The 16,723-nt window shown below is 41.9% G+C and overlaps 1 protein-coding gene and 1 non-coding gene across 2 annotated transcripts in view; one reads left to right on the forward strand and one right to left on the reverse strand.

Moving 5' to 3' along the window:
- Positions 1-16,723, forward strand: part of Sorcs3 (sortilin related VPS10 domain containing receptor 3) — a 590,390-nt gene that overhangs the window by 219,407 nt on the left and 354,260 nt on the right. The gene's annotated exons all lie outside the window — the stretch shown is intronic.
- Positions 12,798-12,929, reverse strand: LOC114628700. The gene has a single exon (XR_003712519.1). It is a non-coding gene; the product is annotated as a small nucleolar RNA SNORA17 (small nucleolar RNA).

Consider the following 16,723-nt stretch of genomic DNA (forward strand, 5'->3'; position numbering starts at 1 on the left):
TCTTTCTTTCTTTCTTTCTTTCTTTCTTTCTTTCTTTCTTTCTTTCTGTTTGTCTTTCTGTGGGTACTTAGTGCTATAAACTTGCTCCTAGAGCAGCCTTCATTGTTCCAATAAGTGTGGGTATGTTATGTATTCATTTTTATTCTATTTAGAAAATTTTTAATTTCTTTCTTCACCCATTTTTCACTCAGTAAAGAACTGGTCCATTTTCATGAGTTTATAAGCTTCCAGTTATTATTATTATTATTTGTTGATATCCAGCTTAAACTGTGGTGATCAGATAGGATGCAGTGTGTTACTTTTTTTTTTTTTCTGTTGAGACTTACTTTGTGTCCAAGTTTGTGGTCAGTTTTGGAGAAAGTTCCATGAAGTGCTGAGAAGAAGGTACATTCTTTTCTGATTGGATAAATGCTTTATAAATTTCTGTTAGATCCCCTTGGTATATAACTTTATTTATCTGTAGTATTTCTCTGTTTAGTTTTGGTCTGGATGACCTGTTTGTTGATGAGAGTGTGAGTATTTAAGTCTTCTATCACCAGTGTGTGAGGGTTAATATGTAATTTAAGCTATAAAAGTATTCTTTTTTTTTTAACTTATAGCAGGGTCTTTATTTGATTAGAGATAGCTCTGGTTCCTCCGCTCACTGATGACATGCAGGATGGTTCTAGTGGATAGAGGAGTCCCAAATATCTATCAGGGAAAGGCGTTATAGTAAGCAGCAAGTAGGGGTAAGTGTGTAAGCATCTAATTGGAAAGCTACTGTGGTCGCTGGGAGTTATATCATAAATTTAATTTCTGCTCCCTTCTGCATTGGTGGTCATTAGGCAAGGGGTGGACTTGTAATCAGGGGTGCAGGTTTGTTGGGGAAATAACCTGGAGATGCTAGTCTTGTTGGGGGTGTAACCTGGAGATGCTGTCTTGTTGGGGTGAGCCTAAAGACTGGGGCTAGGCTCGGGTTTTGTTGGGGGAATAACTTGGAAACTAATGTTAAACACCAGCCTGTTAGTTTACCTGAATTTAAACTTAGATCAAGTTCTCTAAGTAATGGAGTCTGAATTTAAAAGCCAAAGGGACCAAGCTAGGGGTGGAAGGGGAGTGGTATTCTGGAGTGGCGGGGTTTAGGTGTGTTGCAGCTCTGGGGCTTAGGGTTGTGGGGGAGGGTTCTTACCTGCTGCTCCAGGAAGGTTCAGGATATGGTGTCTTCACAGGAGTAGACCTGCTAGGTGTAAAAGTATTCTTTTACAAAGTTAAGTGCTCTTATTTTGGGGATATTGAAGTTAAGAATTGAAATGTCGCCTCAGCAGTGGTGGCTCAGGCCTTTAATCCCAGCACTTGGGAGGCAGAGGCAGGTGGATTTCTGAGTTCGAGAGTTTGAGGCTAGCCTGGTCTACAGATTGAGTTCCAGGACAGCCAGGGCTACACAGAGAAACCCTGTCTCGAAAAAGCAAAACAAAACAAAAACAAAACAAAACAAAACAAAAAAAGAAAGAAAGAAAGAAAAAGAATTGAAATGTCCTTCTGTTGTATTTTTCCTTTGATGAGTACGTAATGTTATTTGCTATCTCTTCTGATTAATTTTGGATTGAAGTCTATATTGTCAGATATTTAAATGGCTATACCACCTTGTTTCTTAAATTCATTTGCTTAAAATTCTTTTTCCAACTCTTTACTCTGAGGTGATGTCTATCCTTGATGTTAAGGTGTGTTTCTTTGATGGGGGTATCCATTTTTTTCTATCATGTCTTTACTATCTGATCTTTTTTCTTCCATCTCTTGTATTCTGTTGGTAAAGGATGCCTCTGTGGTTCCTGTTAGAGTTTCTAAGCTTTTAATTTACAGATTTTACTCAGTTTGTACTTTCTATATTGATCTATTTCCAATTTTGGTCTTGAATGATTTTATTCACTTCTTTTCACTATTGTTTATGTTTTCATAGATTACTTTAAGGTATTCATTCATTTTCTATAAGGAGCTCTATCACATTTATGATGGCTGTTTGAAGGTCTTTTTCTTGTGCTTCTATGTTTTTCTTGTGTGCTATGTTGAAATATTCAGTGATTGCTGTGGAAGGCTTGTTGGACTCTAGTGGAGACATACTGTCCTGGCTGTTGATTGTGTTTTAATGGTCACTCCTATCTAGGCATCTGGGATTGGGAAGATTGCAATACTATGTGCTGATAGCAGGTCTTGTGTTTTTAGGATGTTTGTTTTGTTTTTTCGTTTCCGTTGCCTGTCTTGTTCTTATGAGAGTGAGATGACTGTGTTTTACCTGGTAGAAAAATATCCTGTGATGCTGATAGCTGTGGGCACTGGGGTTCCAAGTAAAATGTGTTTCTGGGTATTGGGTCCTGATACTTAGGAATGGGGATGGACTACAGGTAGTAGCGGGGCTTCACAGAGGTAAGAAAGCAGGGTGTTCCACCAGGATCTCTTTGGTTAGTCTGCTGGGAATGGGGCAGAGAGTGAGGAGAAGCTGCAGCAGAAGGTGTGCTGCAAAGCTGGGGATGAGACTGGGAAATGGATTTGGAGGAGCAGAAGGAGAAGTGAAGATCTAGAATTGCCTAGTATGGCCTGTGGGTTCCCAGGCAATGCCTGCTGGAGCTAGGGGCTCAGGTAATACAATGAATCAGGGAAGGGAGGGTAGGAGGAATAGATCTGTGGGATCCACTAGAGATGAATTCAGGGGGAGTCTGCAGTAAGTGTTCTGTTGCAGAGCTGGAGAAGAGACTAGGGGATTTTATTTGGAGGAGACGTGAAGGTCTACAATTAGTCTACCTGCTTCCCTTGCTGGAGAGGCCTGTGTACGCAAAGGAAGTTCACAGTGCCATTCTTATCAACAGTTGGACTATCTGTTGCCAGGGGACTATTTTTATGTTGAAAGAAACCTCTTAAGGGTACTGTTCCCCAACCACCTATGCTGAGGCTTTATGGTGTTGTTATCCACATACTTTATTTTGGTATATTTATCAAACATCAGGATGTCAAAACTGTAGGGACTCTGAAGACTCATAAACAGTGCTTATATTAAATGAATGAAAGCAAGCCATAGATATAATGGGATGGGAGAAATTAGGAATGACACCTGTATCCTGGCTTCATGAAGGTAACAGGACAACCATCTTTCCTGCTGTTCCTTGAGGTTGTAGCATCTTTCTTCCAGTGCATCTTGCTAAGCTCCCTGCTGACTCAGGCTTACAGCTCTCATATGATCATGTTCTCTGATGACTCCTCCATCAGTATTGGAAGACATCCTCAGCACCTGCCTCATAGTCTTCAACTTCCTTTTGTGAACATTTACCAGTCTCACCAAGTCTTGAGTTCATCGTCATTTGGAACTGCCTGGCCTGTGAAAACCTAAACTCTGGAATTCCTCTGCCAAATCTCATTCTCATATGCTTCCAACTTTTCTCATATCTTTAATCTACTGAATTTTTGTTTCTGAGTTCATAGTTTCTTCTATTTTCTCATCCTGACCTTGCTCTTAAGTCAAACATGGTATCACCCTTCAAACAAACAAAGAAACACACGAAAACCTCAACTGTGTGTTCTTCAAAGGCAAGAATTAAACAATGCTCTGCCTGGAAACGATGCTGAGCAAACACGAATGCGAGCCAGCTGGAATGGGTCACAAAATCCAAAGCATTCGGACAGTTGACAGCAGAGTTACACCTCGCCTTCTGTCTTTTAATATGCATGGAATCTAGGCTGCTGTTCTAGAGTACACACTGTTATTTGCACTTTGCTTCTTACAATAGTGAGTTATAACTCTAGGATGTGTCACTGACATCCTGGAATAACTTCGCTTAGCTTGAATTTTCTTATCCGCAACATGGTACATAATGATTGGATCTATCATATTAAATATCGATGATAATTTAATTAGTAAACAATTTATAAAATAATCAACATAATATTTGGTACTTAATGAGCCCTTAAGATGGTTAGTAATTACTACTACTACTACAGCTGCCCCTGCCACTATGACTATTTTAAATAATTTTTCATTGCATATGGATGAGTGTTTTGTCTGTCTGTAAGTCTATACATAGGGTATATCTGTTGCCTGTGGAGCAGAGGAAGACTTTGGCTTCCTTGGAACTAGTGTTATGGATAAGTATGAGCCTCCATGTGGGTGCTGAGAAGCAAATCCAGCTTTTCTGCAAGAGCAATAAGTGCTCTCAAAACACTGAGCCATCCCTCCAGCTCTATATGGAGTCATTGACCTGCTAAAGTTTCTCACTGGTGTTTTTCAAAGATGAACCTTTGAAAATTTAAGTTTAACTTTAAAGCACTGAAGACAGTAAGTCCATAAATTGTGGGCGAGACCTAGTTGCTCTACTTAAATTCCTAGTTAGTTGTTGTCATTGTCTTTCCTATGTCTATGAAGGATAAAAAAGTTGATGGCTTCACAGGCTCAATGGTGCATTTAGAAATGTTTCTAAATTGAAAAATCAGCATGTCTGTCTGAGTGAGAAAGTGCTAGGCTGATGATCAATGCCAAGACTTAGAGTGGATGTAATGATTTGGGCTTTTGAATTTCTAAACACTGTAGCACCAATGAGGAAGCCTTAGAGTGACTTAATAGACTTTCAAAACAAATGGAAAGTGACTTTTTCTTTTCACACAACGCTGCCAAACATAAAACCACTGGCTCTTAACATTTACTTGAGAGTTTCTGACCGTATCCTTTCTCTCTAGTTACTGTTATTCCAAAGATTAAGGTCAAATGCCAATAAGTAGAAAATGCTTGCTATTTCTCACTTTGGCATGTTTGTTAGCTTGTGTGTGTGTGTGTGTGTGTGTGTGTGTGTGTGTGTGTGTGTAAAAACAGAAAAGCCTGGGGCAAAAGGGGGCTGCAGATCCATGGTTATAACAACAGTTGGACAATAAATGTGTCTGAAAGTTATTGTTTCCAAAATATCATAATCACATTTAGTGTTCTAAGTGTCTGTGTTGGACAAACATTCCATCAGAAGCTAATTACCTGCCCTGATCTCTGAGGTTGTTGGAAGGTGCTGTTTTTTTAATTTTAACATCCTGCTCTTTGGGTTTCTTCTGACTTTTAACTTCTGCTGCTGCTGTTGCTGCTGCTGCTGCTACTACTACTGCTGCCGCCACCGCCACCACCACCACCACCGCCGCCGCCACCACCACCACCACCACCACCACCACCAACAACAACACCAATACCACCAACAACAAGAAAACCTAAGCTAGGTTCTAAAATCATTAATGTCTACAAACATTCAATATGATCATCAGGTCCATAGAGACTGCATATCTGGGCTGCACTGATCTATTTTCACACAATGCCAGAGAGCATTCTGGAATATATTGGTACCTCAGCAAAATATAAATGATGGCTTCTGAGTTGGAAGTTGGGGATCTGAGATAAAGTTCATATCTCTCTGCCCTACTCACACCTCCACAGAGTGGCTCAACACCGTCCTATCACAGCACTTCTTACATCTCCACACAGTGGTTCAACACTGTCCTATGACTGCATTTCTTGCATTTCCACATAGTGGCTCAACACCATCCTATCACAGTACTTCTTATATCTCCACATAGTGGCTCAACGCTGTCCAATCAGAAATAAATGCTGATTTACATATAGATGCTCTTCTTACATCTCCACACAGTGATTCAACACTGTCCTATCATAGCACTTCTTACATCTCCACACAGTGGCTCACCACTGTCCTGTCACCACACTTCTCTTTATCCCTAAGGCTTGGGTCCTCCTGGCCACTCACTCCTGTCCAATGTGCCCAGTACTTACCTATTTTACTGTTTTATCTCAAACATCCCAGTTTTCATCCTGTCTTGACATTTACACGTTCTTGGTGTTTTCAATATCCAGCCCTCATTCCTTCCAAATCTTACTTAGTCCTCAGAACCAGAATTTTTTCTCTGTAATATGAACTCATGAACACAAAGGCCGAATCTCACTCAAGAACCTAAGAATTAAATAAAATATTGCAAAGGTGTTTAACTCATAAAAGCCGTTCAATGGTTACAATTTCTCAACACAATTAATGTAGTCCATTTCAAACCTTGTGATTGTTATAACACACACACACACACACACACACACACACACACACACACACACACGTGCATACAGAGATTACATAGGAATAACTGGAAGACCTCCTGAGAAGAAATCAGCTTCCATACAGGGATGCCTTCCCTGATATTATCTGCAATTTCTTACTCTCAAATCATAGAAGACTGGGTCTTTAACATGTGGCTTAGATATTTTCCTTCATTCTCTGCTTTACAAAATTAATTTTATTGTGAGTTATTCATTCCCATTCTCTTTGGGAATAACATGAAGCATTTATTTCTGAGATTTTAAAATAACATATTTGTTCGTACATACCACCTTACTATTTTCCAGAAAGAGTTTGAGAATGCTGTTCTCACCACTTTGAGGGTTGCCTCACTGCATATGATAGACCAAGAAGGCAAGAAACACTGGTTCTTTTGCATTAATTATTAGCTCAGACATGAGGCTATAGCCATGGAAGGTTTTTACAGAGAACTGTACGAAGTTACTCAGCCTACAAATATGTGCTGAGCCCATACTTGAGACGGAGAACTGTGCTGCATTCCCTTGGGTTCATTAATATGATCCAGGAGTGCACAAACCTTGTGCTTTCCATGCTGGCATGCTAGTGAGATAGCTAACAACAAATAATCAGCTAAATTTATAAACAGCATGATTAGAACTTGCAATAAATCCTATGATGGAAGCAGGAAAGGGCTATACTATGGGAAAGAGGGTGGAGAATTATGCATTTGGGGAAAGGACTGGTCTGTTATAAGTGCTTAGGGATCAAGATATACTTAAAACTGCTGGTAATCTGAGTGTTTGTTTCTTCTTTACCTGCCGTGTGTGTGTATGCACACGTGTGAGATACATGCATTATTCATTAAAAGATGCTGGTAAGAGGACATTTCCAAGTAGGGTTAAGTAATTTATTCTGTGTGATGAAATGATATGACCAGTCACATGGCTTTGAAACATTTATAATAAACAAGACACGATCCAATGAAAACAATGAATAGAATTATGTAGTTGAAGTGCTAATACATAAGCTTACAGCATTATTATTGATGTTGTAGGCTCTGGGGAATGTACTCTGCATTGCTAAACACGGAGGTTTTTACTGTAGTGAGTCAGAGGGGTAGCCTGTCAGGCACACTCGGGAGCACAGTGCTCACATGCTCCCACCACGGAGCATCTGAGTGTGTTTCTCAGAAGAGCTTGCACTGAGATGTGGTGGCTGTCTGGAAGCCTTGTGAGATGCAGTCTCTATTTATTATCTGTATCCTCTAAGCTTGTGCTTCTGAAGGACAGATTAGTTCTAGGAAGGATTGACTGGGGCTTTTTGGAGCCTTCCTATACATTAGAGAGCATTTTGGTATCACTTTTATGGATAAGGGATAGGACCTGTCATGTGTATTTCAGTTTTCAGTTAATGCTCTGGAAAATTACCACAACTTTATTCATTAACATAGCACAGGTTTACGATATTTGTTTTATAGTATCAGTTCTATAGGGTCAGAGTCTGACGTAAGTTTTATTGACATAAACAAATAGCTCTAGGGGGTTCTTCTGTCTTTCTGTCTTCTGCTGCTGTTTCTTGAATCTTGGTCCTTTTCTCGGCTTTCAAATGCAGGTGCATAAAATCTTTCTTTGCACTTTGCATCTTTCTGACTTCTTGCATCAGAGCTAAGCACTCTGCCTTGAAGGATTCCAGGATTGTATATGTATATGTATATGTATATGTATATGTATATGTATATGTATATGTATATGTATATGTATATGTATATATAATATAGTACATATATTAGATGAGAGACTGGATCAATATAGATGACTAGGGCAATGTCCCTATCTCAGAATCCGTATCCTGAGCCTCATCTTCTAATACTCTTTTGCAGGTGCCGTATTCTTAGGCCCCAGAGATTCGGGTGTGGACACCCTCAATACGACCTGTTCAGTTTATATATGCTTGCTTGTATGTGTGTTTCAGGGCTGACCATTGGTATTGAATTACCAATTGGGTGACTCCTCCCCAACTCTCAGCATTCCTTACTTGCCTGTAGTTCTTTATATAGGATCTAAGGCTCGCACTCTTCTCCCTGTCCACATTAGCATGTCTACTAGTGTTGTCTTTGCTCAGCCATGTTTACACAGCCATGTTGGTGAGACTTTCTGGGTATAGCTTCTGAATTTACTAAGATCCAGATTCTCACAGCAAACTTCCTGATTCTTTGGCTCTTAAGAGTCTTTCTGCCCCCTCTCCTTCAGTGTTCCCTGAGCTTTAGGTCGGGTGTATCTATTGGAACTGGGCTCTACCGCTCTGCATTTTGGTTAGTTGTAGTTTTCTGTAATGATCTTTCTCTGTTGCAGCAGCAGTTTTCCTTGATGAGGGATGAGGACCACGCTTACCTTTGAGTATAAGGGCACAAACATTTAGAATGTAGTTAGGATTTATGCTGGTTTAGTAAAGTGATATTCATAAGTTCTCTTCCAAGATCCATTACTTAACCAATTCTGGGTTAGGTTTCAAGTATCAGGCGTGATATCCCTCTTGTCAAGCAGATCTTAAAGTCCAATTACTGACCCGTTGGTGACTGCAGAGGTATGTGTGCAGTGACTGCATGCTTAGAGTTATGGTGTTGTGCTCATCACTGCTATGGCTCATAGGTGTCATGGCCAGGTTAGATTGTTGGTTGTTTTCCTCCTTTAGAGCTTTCATGGTGCCTTTCATGGTGCCTCAGGGCTCTCTGGGCCCTGTGTCCGAAATGCATGCTATCTTCATCAATATAGATTTACCTTCCACCTCTGGGTAAGCCTTATTTTTGATACTTAATGACATGTGAAGCATAAATGAACCAGTGACTAACAGAACAATTGATGGCATTTGTAAAAGACCTTTAAGATTCAATAATGCAAGACTCCACTGCGTTTTCTAACATCAACGCAGAAACGGTATCAGCCAGCAAAATGTACCTTCCTTCTCGGTTTTCTCTTCTTGACCACACAGAACTCTCCTTTCCATGTGGCTGCTCTGTATTCTCCACTTCGTCTTTCCTTTAGACTCTTGTAGTCATGGCCTGGGACTGAAGCACAGTGGTAGAGAACTTGCTGGGTTTCATCTCAAACATGCAAGACAATCAGTCAGTTTGTCAGTCAATCTGTCTGGAAGTGACAACTATGTGTGTGATGGAGTCTATTTTATCACTGGGCTGTGCCTTTAATTTTTAATTATAACATCACAGGTCTGTGCTTTAGTTTAAAACCAAAGGAGTTGTGAGAAACATCTTTGCATCAGAGGTTTCCAAGGTAGTTCTGGCATCCTATTCCATACTCATTGCTGCCTACACTAGTGCCTCTGGTACCCCTCCCCGTGGGGATGTGACATTTGTCAGAGCATTCCAAGCACATTCTCCAGCCTCATATTAGAAACCCGCTTCTTCCAGCCTGGCCTACTTTGCTCTGTGATATTAGAATGTGGATAAGCATAGAGGTAGGAGCGTGCTGATGGGGTCATTACGGAGGAGCTGATCCTTCTCCACGAGCTATCCATTTTGCAGTGGGAATGTTATGATGTGAGTCACAATTGGATTTCAAAACCACATGTTTGTCACTCCATATCCAGGGGAGACGGAGATTAATATTTCAAAATTCCTGAGATGCTCTGTGTATCTGCCTTGTTAAAATACATAATCTCTGAAGCCTGGGAGATAATGCCTTGAAGTTGAAACTATGATTATTTATTTGCCTTGACTCCAGCATCATTTATGCAGCAAAAGATGAGAAGAGACTGACACTGCTCAACAACCCCACTAAAAACACAGTTAATATAGATTTAAACCGACAGCTGCTCGTTTGCTGGTTCCCCTGCTTATTGCAGACACATAGGGGTTTACCAGCTGTGCAGGGGCTCTGTGCACAGTACAATAAGACAAATATGAGTGGGCGCATTTAGATTGTAGCTTAATCTCCTGAAATATTGCTATGATCAATTACTGTAGCACCATGGTACACAAATGTCCTCTTTAAATCAAAATGACCCGCCCACTTGTGAATACCAGTTCAGTGCTTTGCTTCAGGGGAAAATCTGTGGGAAGGAAATTAATGCATAGAGAAATACTTTGTAATCAGAATATTAACATTTTGATTGAATTGATGGAACATTTAAATGGAAATATTCACTTGTCGAGACCAAGCTTCGGAGGGATGATGTATCACACATGTGGTATCTGAACCTTTTCCCTTGATTAGAGAGCATTATTTTTTTAATAGATGAAAAAGTAACAGACTTAAAGATGTCATGTTAGGTATGGCAGGGTGAGCAGTGTTCATTTTCCCATATATGCATATTGGCAGCTATAAAGACCAAGGCTTGGTTCTACTGATGACTGATAGACTGCATAACAGTTTGCATCAAACCCTAAGCATGGACAACAGAGCAGAAAAGAAAGGCCATGGGATGTGGTGTGGTATCAGCTATGGACGATATAGCCAGATTCATCCCCAGTGTCCGTGTGACCATAGCTAAGTCACTTTATATTCTGGGCTCAAGTTTTCATATTAGTCAAATAAAAGCAATGCTACTTACTTATAAGAATTCCCCTGAGAGGATAAAGATGGTACAGAGGTTGAGTCTTACTGGTTCTCCCTACCCCACCCCCCAAAGGACTTGAATTAGATTCAACTCACCTGCTTTTGCCAGCTTATAACCACCTGTAACTTTAGTTCCAGGAAGATCTTATGGCTTCTGAGGGGCATCTGCACTCACATACACATACCCACGCTCACACATAGTCTTAAAAATCTTTTAAAAACGTAAGGAAATTTACCAGAGAGGACAAGGAAGATGGCTCAGTGAGAACTGGAGTCTTGATCCCCACTATTGGCATATAAAAGGCTGAATGGGCACGACGGTCCACCTGTAATCCTGTGATTAGGAGGCAGAGCAGACCAGAGACTGAGGATCCTCACAGTGGCTGAATTACTCTTGCTCAGTAAATAAAATGAAGAGCAATCTAGGATGTGTGATGGCTGCCATATACAGGCATACAAGTGTGCATGTACACCTGCACATGGCCAGCTCAAATGCATACAAATACACAGGACACACACACACACACACACACACACACACACACACACACACACACACATGCAAGCATGCATGCACACACCATTGTAAAAACAATAACTTGGTTATGATACAGATTGAATGACTTACTATCTTCACTTTCCACTAGAAAAGTAAACTCTTTAGAAAAACTTTTTGTTGGTTATTTGTGAATTTCACATCATGCACCCCAACTGCACTCATCTTCTCATCCCCTTGAACCTGCCCCCACCCTTGCAACCTCTCCCTGCAACAGAGGAATGAAAGATAATTCACTGTTGAAGGTGGAAACTGTACTGTGTCGCAGTCTTGTTGACAATTCTTTGCTTGCAAGTGTTCATTGCAATGACTTGTTGGTTTGGTATAAGGCCTCTGGCTTCTGCTACTCTATAAATACTGGAACTTCACTGGGAATCCGCTCAAACATCCTCTTGTCCTGTGTCATGAAGATCCTGTAGTTTTGGATCTGTAGGACTAGCCCCCCAATGCACTCCAGCAGTTCATGAATGGGGTGGATATTGGGGTGGGCCAATTCAAAGCTCCGGGTCTGAACCTGAGAGGTATCTGAGCTGGCCAACCCACTGCTCTTCTGCTCTTATGCCCTCAGGACCAGCTCACCTGCAGTCCCCACATCCAGAAAAGGTGCAGGGCCTGCTCTTCCACGAGCAGACAAATGATGGGGCCAGCTCTCCCGTGCTCGTGCCCTTAAGGCCAGTTCGCCAGTACCACAGGCAATAACATCATCTCTAGTGTGATGCCCAGGCACAGTGCAGTGCCTACTTTCTGGAGGGCTGCAGTTGGTAAGGAGTGGGGGTCAGCTCTCCTGATCTCATGACCACAGGGCCACGTCTCCTGCCTTCTGCAGGAGGGTGGTGAGGGGAGAGCAGGGAGGAGGAGGGTATTTCTCCCTTGCCCACACCACCACACAGGAGACAAATGATAGAGCTAGCTCTCCCATGCTTCTGTCCTTGGACTTGGCTCTCCTGCAACTCCTGCAATGCGCAGGGTGGCTCTATTGAGTACTGTAGCTGACTTTAGTGTTCCTCCTCTCATGCTCACAGAATCAGCTCTTCCAGGATGCCTAGGTGAGGGGTAGAGTCAGTTCTGCACAGCCCACAGATATCAGCATACCCCAGGGCAGTATCCCAGACTAGGGACATCTACATAGCCTTTTGTGGTAATATAACCATGTTACTGCAGCGTCACAGACTCAGATGTGGTCCCTAGTAACAGCACAAGACAGGACCCCACCATGGTCTGAGGTAACATCACCAGCTATTCACATCAGCAAACTATTCCTCTCCTTGCTACCCCCAAGTCTCCAGTTCTGCCTGTCTTCATTGTGTCTTTCTTTCATCCTTCTGTTTTTCTTCCTCCTCAATTGCCCCACCACCTAATCCTCTTACTAGTTCCTGGGAACTCTGAGTGTTTGGGATTGTCTCAAGAGTGATCCAAGGAGTCCTATGCAGAGCTCATGCTTTATGGCACAAGGCAATTGTCATCTCAGGGATGGTCTGCTCCCCAACCCCATACAGTACACCTCTGCACTGGGGGCCGTCTCAGGATAGCTCCTTGTCTGGGCCCGTGGTGCCTGACTGAGATGTGGTCATCTCAGGCTCTCTTTTTCCAGGGAATGTTAGGTTAATAATTATTCAGATATTCATAGGTCAGAACACTAACCTTAGACATAGCCTCTCTCCTCTCTGTCACCTACTGATGCCCATGTGACACAGCAGCCAAACCTACAAGGCCTCTAGGGTCAGAAGAAGTAAATTATTGATATTTGAAATCAGAGATGATGAGCTGCTCAGTGAGCACATAGTGAGCTTGTAGGTTTTCCTTAAAGGATTTTGTCCCATGACTTAACTATAATGAGTGTCAGAGTATATCCCCCAAACAAAGATTTTCTTTGTGAGGAGACAATGTTTGTGTTTATGTTTGTGATGGTGGACTATGAACATACAGGAAGACAAAATAGGACAAAAAGTGTAACTCCAGCATGTGGATGATGATGTGAGTTGATTTGAAACAGTTATCCTTGGTTGTAAGGACCGATAGCATGGTGCTTTCCTTCTGTGATTTTAATAGTCTTTTGTGATAAGATGGATACAGATGTCCCCTCTGTCTATGTCCCCTATGATCTTGGCCTCTTGGCCACTTTTGTTAGGATCCGCCATTTTGATTTGATGATGGGTTCTTTCATAGACTGATCTGCCACACTGTCTACAGTAGGGGAAGCATCTGGATTTCCTTTGAGAAACAGATTTTGAGCAAAGATCTGCCTGATTCAGCCGATATTCTGATATTTCTCTCAATCCATTTGAAGATCAAACTTTTAAAAATGGATTTATCCTAAAGGGAATGCCTAGGTCACTTTTGTTTCTTTGGGGAATGAAAGGTCTGCCTTTGATACATGATCAGAAGTGTGACTATTTCTTTACCAAAAGAAATATCCGGGCTGGAGAGATGGCTCAGTGGTTAAGAATACTGACTGCTCATCTAGAGGTCCTGAGTTCAATTCCCAGCAACCACATGGTGGCTCACAATCATCTGTAATGGGATCGGATACTCTCTTCTGGTGTGTCTGAAGAGAGCAAAGGTGTACTCATATACATAAAATAAATAAATAAATCTTTTTTTTTCTTTTTTAAAAAAGCCCACATGGCTATTGATTCATTTGCTTAGGAATCAAAAGATTTTAGATTATTTAAAAGTTTGAATGTTTAAACATTCAAACCCCAGGTTTATGACCTGGGGTCATGAGATCTGGGTTCATTGAGAAATCCTGACTCAGTATTATAAAGTGCAAAACAATGACTAGTAGGACTTTCCTGCTGGTGATGGGGAAAGAACGAGGGTGACTAGGACTGGAGAATCCTATAGCATCATTTCACAAATGAAGAAACTGGTGTGGAAGGGAGGGGGGTAAGAGCAGCTGAGGATGATCTGAGAAATATGCCCGTGGATTTGACCCAACACTCATCTAAACTATAACCTGGTAGTTACGTCCACTTCCAAAGCATGCACTGTGATTTCTCCTCTGCTTGAATAACCTTCCAAGTCTGTGCTGCCCAGACCCCCTTCCATCGTCCATTCCCAGCCAGACTTTGTATTGAGAGACTCTCTGCATATGTCAGACAAGCTAGGGAGTATGTATCCAGGGGAAGGGAACACTAACTCAGTGTCTCATACTCATAGCTCAGTGTTTCTCCTGTTCACCTCTTCTTCTGCATCAAAGATAGTGTTGCTGATGTACTGTGAACTGAAGAATAGTGCACCCCAATGCTCAGGTGCCTACTATCATGGAGTCATGGGGAGGAAGGACACACATTCTAAGCTTATAGAGAATTGTACCAATTTCTCAGTCACAGAGGGTTGGAATGTCACTCTTTTAAAATAACAGGGGAGAGCAGCAGGGTATGGGGAAGGTTCCTGAACCTCATTCATGTGTGTTGCCAAAGGGTCTGGGAAGCCCAGGAGTCTTGGCATTGGGGTGAGTAGGTTTGACAGCAAAGGCAGAAAGAGTCTCCGGGAAGGAGCTGCCTAATTAATCACAGGCTATCAGAGCCCTTCAGCAGGAGGACTCTCAGAGGTCCTAATGACCCCCCTCAGCAATGTTAAAACCCAGCTTGGTATGACTTCATTTTCTTAGAGACACATGATTGATCTGGCTATTGGTGAATGGAGACACCGAGGCTTCCTTCCATAGACGGTGTCATTAAACAGCAAGATTAAGTGCCTTTGAGCAAAGGCTCTGAGAAGACGGAGTGATTCACTGGGAATGGAGGAAAGATAAAGAAAACTCTGAAATATGGATTTTTTAAAGGCGATACCTTAGACTTTACCTCATTTATTAACATCATAAAAGGCTTAGTGGAGAGTCCGAGCTAAGAGAAATGGTTCCTTCTGTTTGACTCTTTAGGGATATGGAACAGAACAGCCAACTGAGTCTGCTGTCCCTGAGGGATGGCTTGTTTCAAACTGATAAGCTTATTTTGTGTCCCTTTAAGCTTCTCAAGTATCTGGCAAGAGCTGGGGTCTTTTTTTAAATTAGGAAACCAGCTTGGGCCAACTCACCTATTTCCTCTCTAAGGGCCCTAGAAGTAGGCTTATCAAAGGGTTCTCTTTGAATAGATCCATTCCACTGCACAGTACAGAGGAGGCTGGACTCTCTACTTGTATGCTTCTATGTTTCTTATGGCTTTACTCTTGTGGCTAGTTACCAAGCTCTGAACTGAATGAATGAAGGCCTAAAACCCACCCTTCCTGTTGAACTGGACAAATGTGACATGGACTAGTGCACATGAGTTAACTGGAACAGTTATTAAAGCCAGTTATTAAGATTCAAATGTTCATAGACTTGAATACAGGATCCAGTGGTCCAGAGAATCAGGCATGGATGAGGCATTGTAGGAAACAGAGAGAGATAGAGTCTGTGTTAACAGAAGCGCTTGTATCTCCTTTAAAGTCTTTCAATGTCAGAATCTTCAATATCCTTTGGCAGGACAAATAAAACATGTTTTAAGGAGGATGTAGCCCAGGAGTTTCACAATTTGTCGTCTTGTAAGTGTGCTAGACCCTTAGAAAGGTTTAGTGCTTAACATATACTTTTGATATCCCACTCATTCCTCATGCCACGTTCAGTGTCAGAGGAGTGCCTCCATTTGAGTTACTCTGGATGGCACAAAAAGAAAACTAAGATCTAAGTAGTGACCTGACACAATCCGGCGTCTAGGATTTATGATGCAAAGATCCACATGTTCTCTGAGACCTTCAAACCTAGTGAATTCAGGGAGAAGGCAGAGTGGTGAAATTTAAATGGTAAAGGAAGAGAAAGCAGCCAGCACACCACAGCAAACTACGGAAGGCTTTGAGACAGGTGCATGAGGATTCCAAATTAAAGGGAGGTCAGGCAATGAGGTTTTGGTGCATGAGGTGCCTGCAAAAATTTGGTCTTAGAGAAGAAGGGATGAGGTCCTGTTGTGTACAGACATGAGATGACCTTCCTATGGGGTGGATGTTTATTCCACATCCCAGAACACTTGGTAGAAGGGGAGGGGTGGCATTTCCAAAGTAAGTTTTCGAGTTCCCCTGGGTAACTGGGCATAAAAGTGTAGTTCTCCTTAGTCTGATCCCACATAGTTCCCTCAATTTACTCTACTTTATGTCCCTCCAAGGACGCTTGTCTCCAGCCTTGTTACTCTGAGGCTGCATCTTTTGTTTTTTATGATTTTGTATTGTTTCATATATAGTTGCCTCTGCTGCATTGAAACTAGTAGGGGTCAGATGACCTGGAAGTAAACTCCCACTTGAGTGATTTGATAGAGTTCCTGAGAATACAAATGTCAGGCAACATAGAGATGCAACTATGGGCAGAGAGTGTAGTCTGATCTTTGCCATCAAATCAGGCTGGTCCAAAGGATGCTGCACTGCTTTCAGCCATTCTGAGGACCTTGTCTCATGGACCCCTCAAGAATGCTCCTGGCCATAGCCAAATAGAACACTGCCTCTTGTGTCAACACTTTCCCTTGTCTGGGCATCTTAGAATTATAAGACTT

Source organism: Grammomys surdaster, unplaced genomic scaffold, assembly GCF_004785775.1.
Source record: "Grammomys surdaster isolate TR1022 unplaced genomic scaffold, NIH_TR_1.0 66, whole genome shotgun sequence".
In the NCBI taxonomy this organism is placed as follows: Eukaryota; Metazoa; Chordata; class Mammalia; order Rodentia; family Muridae; genus Grammomys; species Grammomys surdaster.